A 7,649-nucleotide genomic window follows, 5' to 3' on the forward strand; every position below is an offset into this window, starting at 1 on the left:
GCTGGGAGAAGAAAGTTGATTTTTGAGAACGCACGTGTGGAGGGCGTGCAATTTTGCTTGTTGCACGTACAGGAGGGTTGTACGCGGGTTCCCTGTGATTCCCGCCTCTCGGTACGGGCACACGTGGGAGGCACGGGAGCGTAGCAGTTAGCTCAATCACTTTACAGCGCCAGCAATCACCAGTTGAGGTTTGATTCCCGCTGCTGTCTGCAGGGAGTTTGTACGATTTACCCGTGACTGTGTAGGTTTCCTCCAGGTGCCCTGGTTTCCTCCCACATTCCAAAGGCATATGGTTAGGGTTAGTGAGTTGTTGGCATTGGAAGTGTGGCAGCACTTGTGGGCAGCCCAATGCAAACCTCACTAATTTGGTTTGACGCAAATGATGCATTCCGCTGTATGTTTTGATGCACGTGTGGCAGTCAAAGCTGATCTTTATCAGTTCTGATGAAGAGTCTCAGCCTGAAATGTCGACTGCACTCTTTTCCATAGATGCTGCCAGGCCTGCTGAGTTCCTCCAGCATTTTGTGTGTGTGTGTTGCTTAATCTGTATCACCTTTACCTTTGGCTGTTCTCCTCAGCACGATGGCTAAGAACCAAAAGTCTCAGTGCTAGCCCACTGGAGTTTCTAATCTTGGAGGGCTGATGGGAACCCGTCACGCCTCCCTGACTTCAGCAGCCTCTTCCGCCGCTAGTGGTGTTCAGAAAGTACATTGGGTCACTGCAAGGACAGCCGCTCAGCCCAGACACTCTGCCCCAGCATTTTGTATCGCCTTGAGCTGTTTAATCTCTCCCACTTCCTCTCTCTCCAACCACTTCAACATTTCCAGCCCTCCCGACCCCTGTGCCGGTGTCAGCTGCCCAACTGATTAAACTAACTTCTGCACCATCCGAAGCGGCTCCCGGAGGTTTCCACCACACTGCCTCCAGGGTCAGGGCTTTACTCCCACATCCGCTCACACTTAACACTTCAGCTTTACTAACCACAAATCACGGATTTTACAACCGGAGTGCCAACACAATTCCCCAGTGGAAGGAGGCGGTTTGACCTCGCAGTAAAATTCACTAGCACCATTCACCTTCATTTCCAGAGCCACAGCAGGGTAACAGGACCTTCTGGCCCAACAAGCCCCTGCCGCCCAATTACACCGATGCGACTAATTAACCTACAAACCCGTACATCTTTAGACTGTGGGAGGAAACCGGATCACCTGGAGGAAACCCAGGCCGTCACAGGAAGAGCATACAAGCTCTTTACAGTCAACGATAGTATTTGGATCCGGGTGTCCGGCTCTGCTATAGCCTTGCGCCAGCTCCTACGCGAGCGCGCAACTCTGACCTCGTTGTGCGTCATATAAGCTGCCCAAAACTGGATTTTGGTAACTCAGTGAGAAAATGGGAATTTAGAAATACAACCCTGCTCCCTTTGTTTTAAAAAAGGAAGTCTTCACTTAGATCCTGTGCAGTCACACGTCCGGTCTTCTCCGACAGCACACTCCATACCTACAGCCTGTAGCGTCAAAAAGGAAAAGGCAATGGGCAAATGGGAATGGCAACCAGCAGCTCCTTTCCAAGGCACTCAATGTTTTCACTTAGAAGTCCACTGTTCTTTGTTCATCGTACTGGGTCTAAATCCCGGGACACCCTCCAGAAAGTACTTGGTCTGGTACAGAAACACCAAAGCCCAGGAATGGAAAAGGCTACAGAGAGTGGGAGGTACAGCCCAAACCATCACAGGCCAAGTCCTCCCCACATTGAGTACATTGGCAGGGAATGCTTCCACAAGGAAGCATCATCCATCATCAAAGATCCCCACCCCCAGGCCATGCCCTCTCCTCATGACTACCATTGTACATGAGGTACACCAGCTTCAGTTAAAGTTATTACCCTAAACCATCAGGCTCCCGAGCCGGCGTTTGATAACCTCACTCACCACAACTCCAAACTGATTCTATGACCTGTGGACTCACTTTTAAGGACTCGTGTTCTCAGTATTATTTTTATTTGTACAGTTTGCCACTTTGGGTGCTTGTTAGTCTTTGTTTATGTTTAGTGTTTTTTTTTATAAATTCGACTGTATTTTAAAATTTTTTCCTGTAAATGCCTTCAGGGAAATGAATCTGAACGGTAACAGGTGCATGCTCCGGTGGCAAATTTACTTCAAACTTTGAGGCACTGTGCAATCACCTTCACTTTTCTGACTGCTGAAGTCTGAAAAGGCAGCTTGCCACCAAAGTGTCAAAGTGGATGTGAACTAGGACACACACGGCCTATCAATACACATGCAGCCACATAACTGTTTTCACTTACATCCACCCTACCTGTCCCTGCTCCTCTCCCACAGCGACTGACCCGTGGCAGACATACGCGTCCAAGTAGCCGTTCCTCAGTTGTTCCCGCGGTTAGTAGGCGCTGGCTTGCTATTTCACCACGTACTAAACCACAAAACACACCTACCCTATTGTACATCACTGAAACAACAGCTCTTCCCAATTTGCTGAACCCCCTTTAGATTGGCTGTATTTGTTTATCTCAGAATCAGAACCAGGTTTACCATCGCAGTCATAGGATGTTTTATTTTCTGAGGCAGCAGTAGGTCACCCATTTTAATCCCACTTCCCATTCCCATCCCAATATGCCCATCCATGGCCTCCTCCACTGTCATGATGAGGTCACACTCAGGTTGGAGGAACAGCACCTTATGTTCCATTTGGGTAGCCTCCAACCTGATGGCATGAACATTGATTTTTCAAACTTCTGGTAATGCACCCCCCCCCATTCACCATTTCCCATCCCCCTTTCCCTCTCTCACCTTATCTCCTTGCCTGCCCATCGCCTCCCTCTGGTGCTCCTCCCTCCTTTTCTTTCTTCCATGGCCTTCTGTCCCCTACTATCAGATTTCCCCCTTCTCCGGCCCTGTATCTCTTTCACCAATCAACTTCCCGGCTCTTTACTTCGTCCCTCCTCCTCCCGGTTTTATTCATCACCTTGTGTTTCTTCCTCCCCTCCCCTCCCCCCACCTTTTAAATCCACTCCTCAGCTTTTTTTTCTCCAGTCCTGCTGAAGGGTCTCAGCCCGAAACGTCGACTGTACTCTTTTCCATAGATGCTGCCTGGCCTGCTGAGTTCCTCCAGCATTTTGTGTGTGTTGCTCAGATTTCCAGCATCTGCAGATTTTCTCTTCTTTGACATTAAAATATTACTATGTTACAATTATATATTACTGTACAGAAATCTGATGGTGGAGGAGAAGAACCCAGTTCCAAAACTCCTGGAGTTGGTGCAGAATTAGTGAGAAACACAGAAACACTGTAATTAGGCCGTTCACCATTCAGTACAATCATGTTGGTGCGTGGCCAAGTCATTAAGGCGTCGGTCTAGTGATCTGAAGGTCGCTAGTTTGAGCCTTGGCCGAGGCAGCATGTTGTGTCCTCGAGCAAGGCACTTAACCACACATTGCTCTGCGATGACAAACGTGCCAAGCTGTATGGGTCCTAGTGCCCTTCCCTTGGACAACATCGGTGTCATGGAGAGGGAAGACTTGCAGCATGGGCAACTGCCGGTCTTCCATACAACCTTGCCCAGGCCTACGCCCTGGAGACCTTCCAAGGCGCAAATCCATGGTCTCATGAGACTAACAGATGCCTATTATTATTATTACAATCATGACTGATTATCTATCTTTGTACTCTGTTCATACCTTGTCTGCTCTTCCCTCAGCCCCTCTGCCATTAGAGGGCATACGTTTAAAGTTTGGGGGGAGAGGGGGAGATTTAAGAAGGAACCCAAGAGGCAAAATTTTCAGACTGGAGGCTGGAGTGTATATAGAACGAGTTGCCAGAGGGAGTGGTAGAAGCAGGTAAAATTACAAAAATTAAAAGATCTTTGGTCAGGTACGTGGATAGGATAGGAAAGGTCTAGGTGTGGCCCAAATGTGGTCAGTGCGGTATTGTAGCAGCTCGTGTAACGTCTCACAGCTCCAGCGATTCCTGCCCCCATCAGAATCAGGTTTAATTTCACCGGCATATGTTGTGATTTTCGTTGTCTTTGCGGCAGTGGTACAATGTAATACATAATAATAGATAAAGGTGTGAATCATTGTAAATATATATAGTAACTGTATATATATATATATATATATATATATATATATTTACTGCGAAAATAAAATAGTGAGGTAGCGCTCATGAGTTCAATGTTCATTCAGAAATCAGATGTCAGAAGGGAAGAAGCTGTTCCTGAATTGCTGAGTGTGTGCATTCAGGCTCCTGTACCTCCTTCCTGATGATAGCAATGAGAACGAGGCATGATCTGGATAACGGGCGCCACCTTTTAGAGGCATCGCGCCTTGAAGATGTCCTGGATACAACGGAGGCTAGTTCCCATGATGGAGCTGACTAAGTTTACAAGTCTCTGCCCATAAGGGGTTGGTACGTTCTCCTGTGACTGTGTGGGCTTCCTTTGGGTGCCCTGGTTTTCTCCCACAGTCCCAAAAGATGCACGGGTTAGTAAGTTACGGGCATGCTATGGTGGTGCCGGAAGCAGGGCGGCACGTGCAGATCGCACCCAACACGGTCCTTGAAATGTGTTGCCTGTTGATGCAAATGACACATTTAACTGTAGATTTGATGTACATTTCATAAATATATTTGCAGTTGCACAGTTTGTTGCCATCTGCACTTCGGTTGATCTTTCATTGATCCTGTTATAGTTACTCTTCTGTAGAATTGCTGAGTATGCCCACAGGAAAATGAATCTCACAGTTGTATGTGGAGACATGTATGTACTCTGATAATAAAATTAACTTTGACAAAAAAATAGGTGTTTTTCAATGCTGAGGTAGACAACTTGTTTAGCATGAACACATTGGGCCAAAGGACCTGTTTTCAATGCTGTACTATATGGTATAATCATCAGGACCACCAGTGAGTTGTAATATAGAATGAGGCCATTTGGCCCGTTGAACTGGTGCTGGATCCTTCTATGAGCAATCCAGCTGGTCTCACAATCCTATATATATAGGCATCCGTTAGTCTCATGAGACCATGGATTTGCGCCTTGGAAGATTTCCAGGATGCAGGCCTGGGCAAGGTTGTATAGAAGACCAGCAGTTGTCCATGCTGCAAGTCTCCCCTCTCCACGCCACCGATGTTGTCCAAGGGAAGGATGTTGTCTCACAGTCCTACTTTCTCCCCAAAGCCCTACTAGATCTCCCCCTTTGAGCACATACCCAGCATCCTTTAGAACATCATACTGAGCCTGTTCCCTCTGCTCTCCCAGTGACAAGTTCTACCCTCTACCGCTCAAAGCCTGTGACGAGGTACCCAGGACCAGACACAGTGGTCCAGTTGTTGGCCAAAGCAAGCTTATATCACAACATTTTTGTTCTTGCGCTCGGCATCTCGTTTTATAAGCTAAGTACATCCATAGTCATAGTCATAGTCATATTTTATTGATCCCGGGGGAAATTGGTTTTTGTTACAGTTGCACCATAAATAATTAAATAGTAATAAAACTATAAATAATTAAATAGTAATATGTAAATTATGCCAGGAAATGTCCAGGACCAGCCTATTGGCTCAGGGTGTCTGACCCTCCAAGGGAGGAGTTGTAAAGTTTGATGGTCACAGCAAGGAATGACTTCCTATGACTCTCTGTATTGCATCTCGGTGGAATGAGTCTCTGGCTGAATGTCCTCCTGTGCCCAACCAGTACATTATGTAGTGGATGGGAGACATTGTCTACGATGGCATGCAACTTGGACAGCATCCTCTTTTCAGACACTACCGTCAGGGAGTCCAGTTCCATCCCCACAACATCACTGGCGTTACGAATCCCAATATTTTTCACCTTTTCAAGCTGCCCTGGAATCCTTCAGCAACCTTATACACATTTATTCCCCTATCTCTCTACTGCTGTCCCTCTCTTAGAGAGACTTGTGCTTCTCCCTTTTCCAGTTCCCTATTGAGGCTCCCCTCTCATCCCTTCTCTTCTCCTCACCTGTCCCTCACCTCCCTCTGGGACCCCTCCTCCCTCCATTTCCCCCACGGTCCACTCTCCTCTCCTATCAGATTCTCTCTTCTTCAGCCTTTTACTTCTTCTACCAATCACCTCCCAGCTTCTCACTTCATCTCCCCTCACCTGGTTTCACCTATCACCTGCCAGCTCGTACTCCTCCTCCCTCCCCTCACATTCTGGTTTCCGATCACCTCCTTTCCAGTCCCGATGAAGAATCTGGGCCTGAAAAGTTGACTTTTTAAAAAAAGTTTCCCTCCATTGACATTGACACTGTTGAGTTCCTCCATCATTGGGGTGCTCTGGATTTCCAGCATCAGCAGAATCTCTTGTTTATGCTTCTGAACACCCCCCCCCCACCATTTCCCCTAATTTGTGCTTCCCACTGTAATGTAACACTACAGTGTTCAGCATTAAATTTCAGTTCCCTCTCTCCACCTATTCCACCAGCCTGTCCAAACCCTCTTGAACTGACCATAACACCAAGTCCTCTCTTCACTCCCGAAACTGCTGGGTGAAGGAATTTCACATTTTAAAGAGAACAGTGGACGATACATCAACGTCAAACCGAAACTCCCACACTCAGTATTCTGCACAGGGCTGCCGTAGGTTCCATTCTTTGGGCGAGACATCACAGATCGAGGCACAGAGCAGCACGCCCACACAAAATGCTGGAGGAACTCAGCTGGTCAAACAGCCTCTGTGGAGGGAAATACACAGCCGACATTTCGGGGCTGACACCCTTCAGCCAGGGCTGGAAAGGAACGGGTTAGAAGCCAGGAGTGAGGTGGGAGAGAAGTCCAAGTAGGCGGGTGGTTGGTGATACACACAAAATGCTGGAGGAATTCAGCAGGTCAGGCAGCATCTAGAGAAAGGCATAAAGAGGTCTGAAACGTCACCTCTCCATAGATGCTGCCTGACCTGCTGAGTTCCTCCAGCATTTTGCGTCTGTTACTCTGGGTTTCCAGCATCTGCAGAATCTCCTGTGTAGGTGATAGGTGATAGGTGAAACAAGGCCTCACGTATTGAAGCCCTGTTTACTCGGTCACCTGTGTGAAAGAGCCCGTGCCATTTTTTTTCCAGAAATGTCGAGGGGTTATCATCCAGCTGCAAAATTAGATTTAACCCTTAACCCACATTACCAGAAACTAGATTTCATCATGCAGCTTCTTGTGGGATCTTCCACTAACGATATATGTCACTTATTTACTTAATTAATTAATTGAGATGCAGCCCCTGATTTAACTCTAGCCTAATCGTGGGACAATTTCCAATGACCAATTAACCTGCTAATCGGTACGTCTTTGGACAGTGGGAGGAAACCAGAGCACCCGGAGGAAACCATGTCACGGGGAGAACATAAAAACTTCTTACAGGCAGCAGCAGGAATTGAACCTTGGTTGCCTGCACTGTAAAGCACTGTGCTAACCACTACGCTACCAGGCTGCCCTTGGCTCTTATTTGTTCCACATTCTGACACAGGCTGCTGTTCACTGGCTATAAAGAGCTTTAGGATGTCCTGAGGTTGTTTGTGATAGATGTTACACCTACAGAGGTTATTCTTTTTATATTATTATCTGATGTTTTAGTGGTTTATGTGAGCATCTATTATGGAGTTGCCATTCACACAGCCAGTGC

This window comes from Mobula birostris, chromosome 27 (assembly GCF_030028105.1).
Source record: "Mobula birostris isolate sMobBir1 chromosome 27, sMobBir1.hap1, whole genome shotgun sequence".
Taxonomy (NCBI): domain Eukaryota; kingdom Metazoa; phylum Chordata; class Chondrichthyes; order Myliobatiformes; family Myliobatidae; genus Mobula; species Mobula birostris.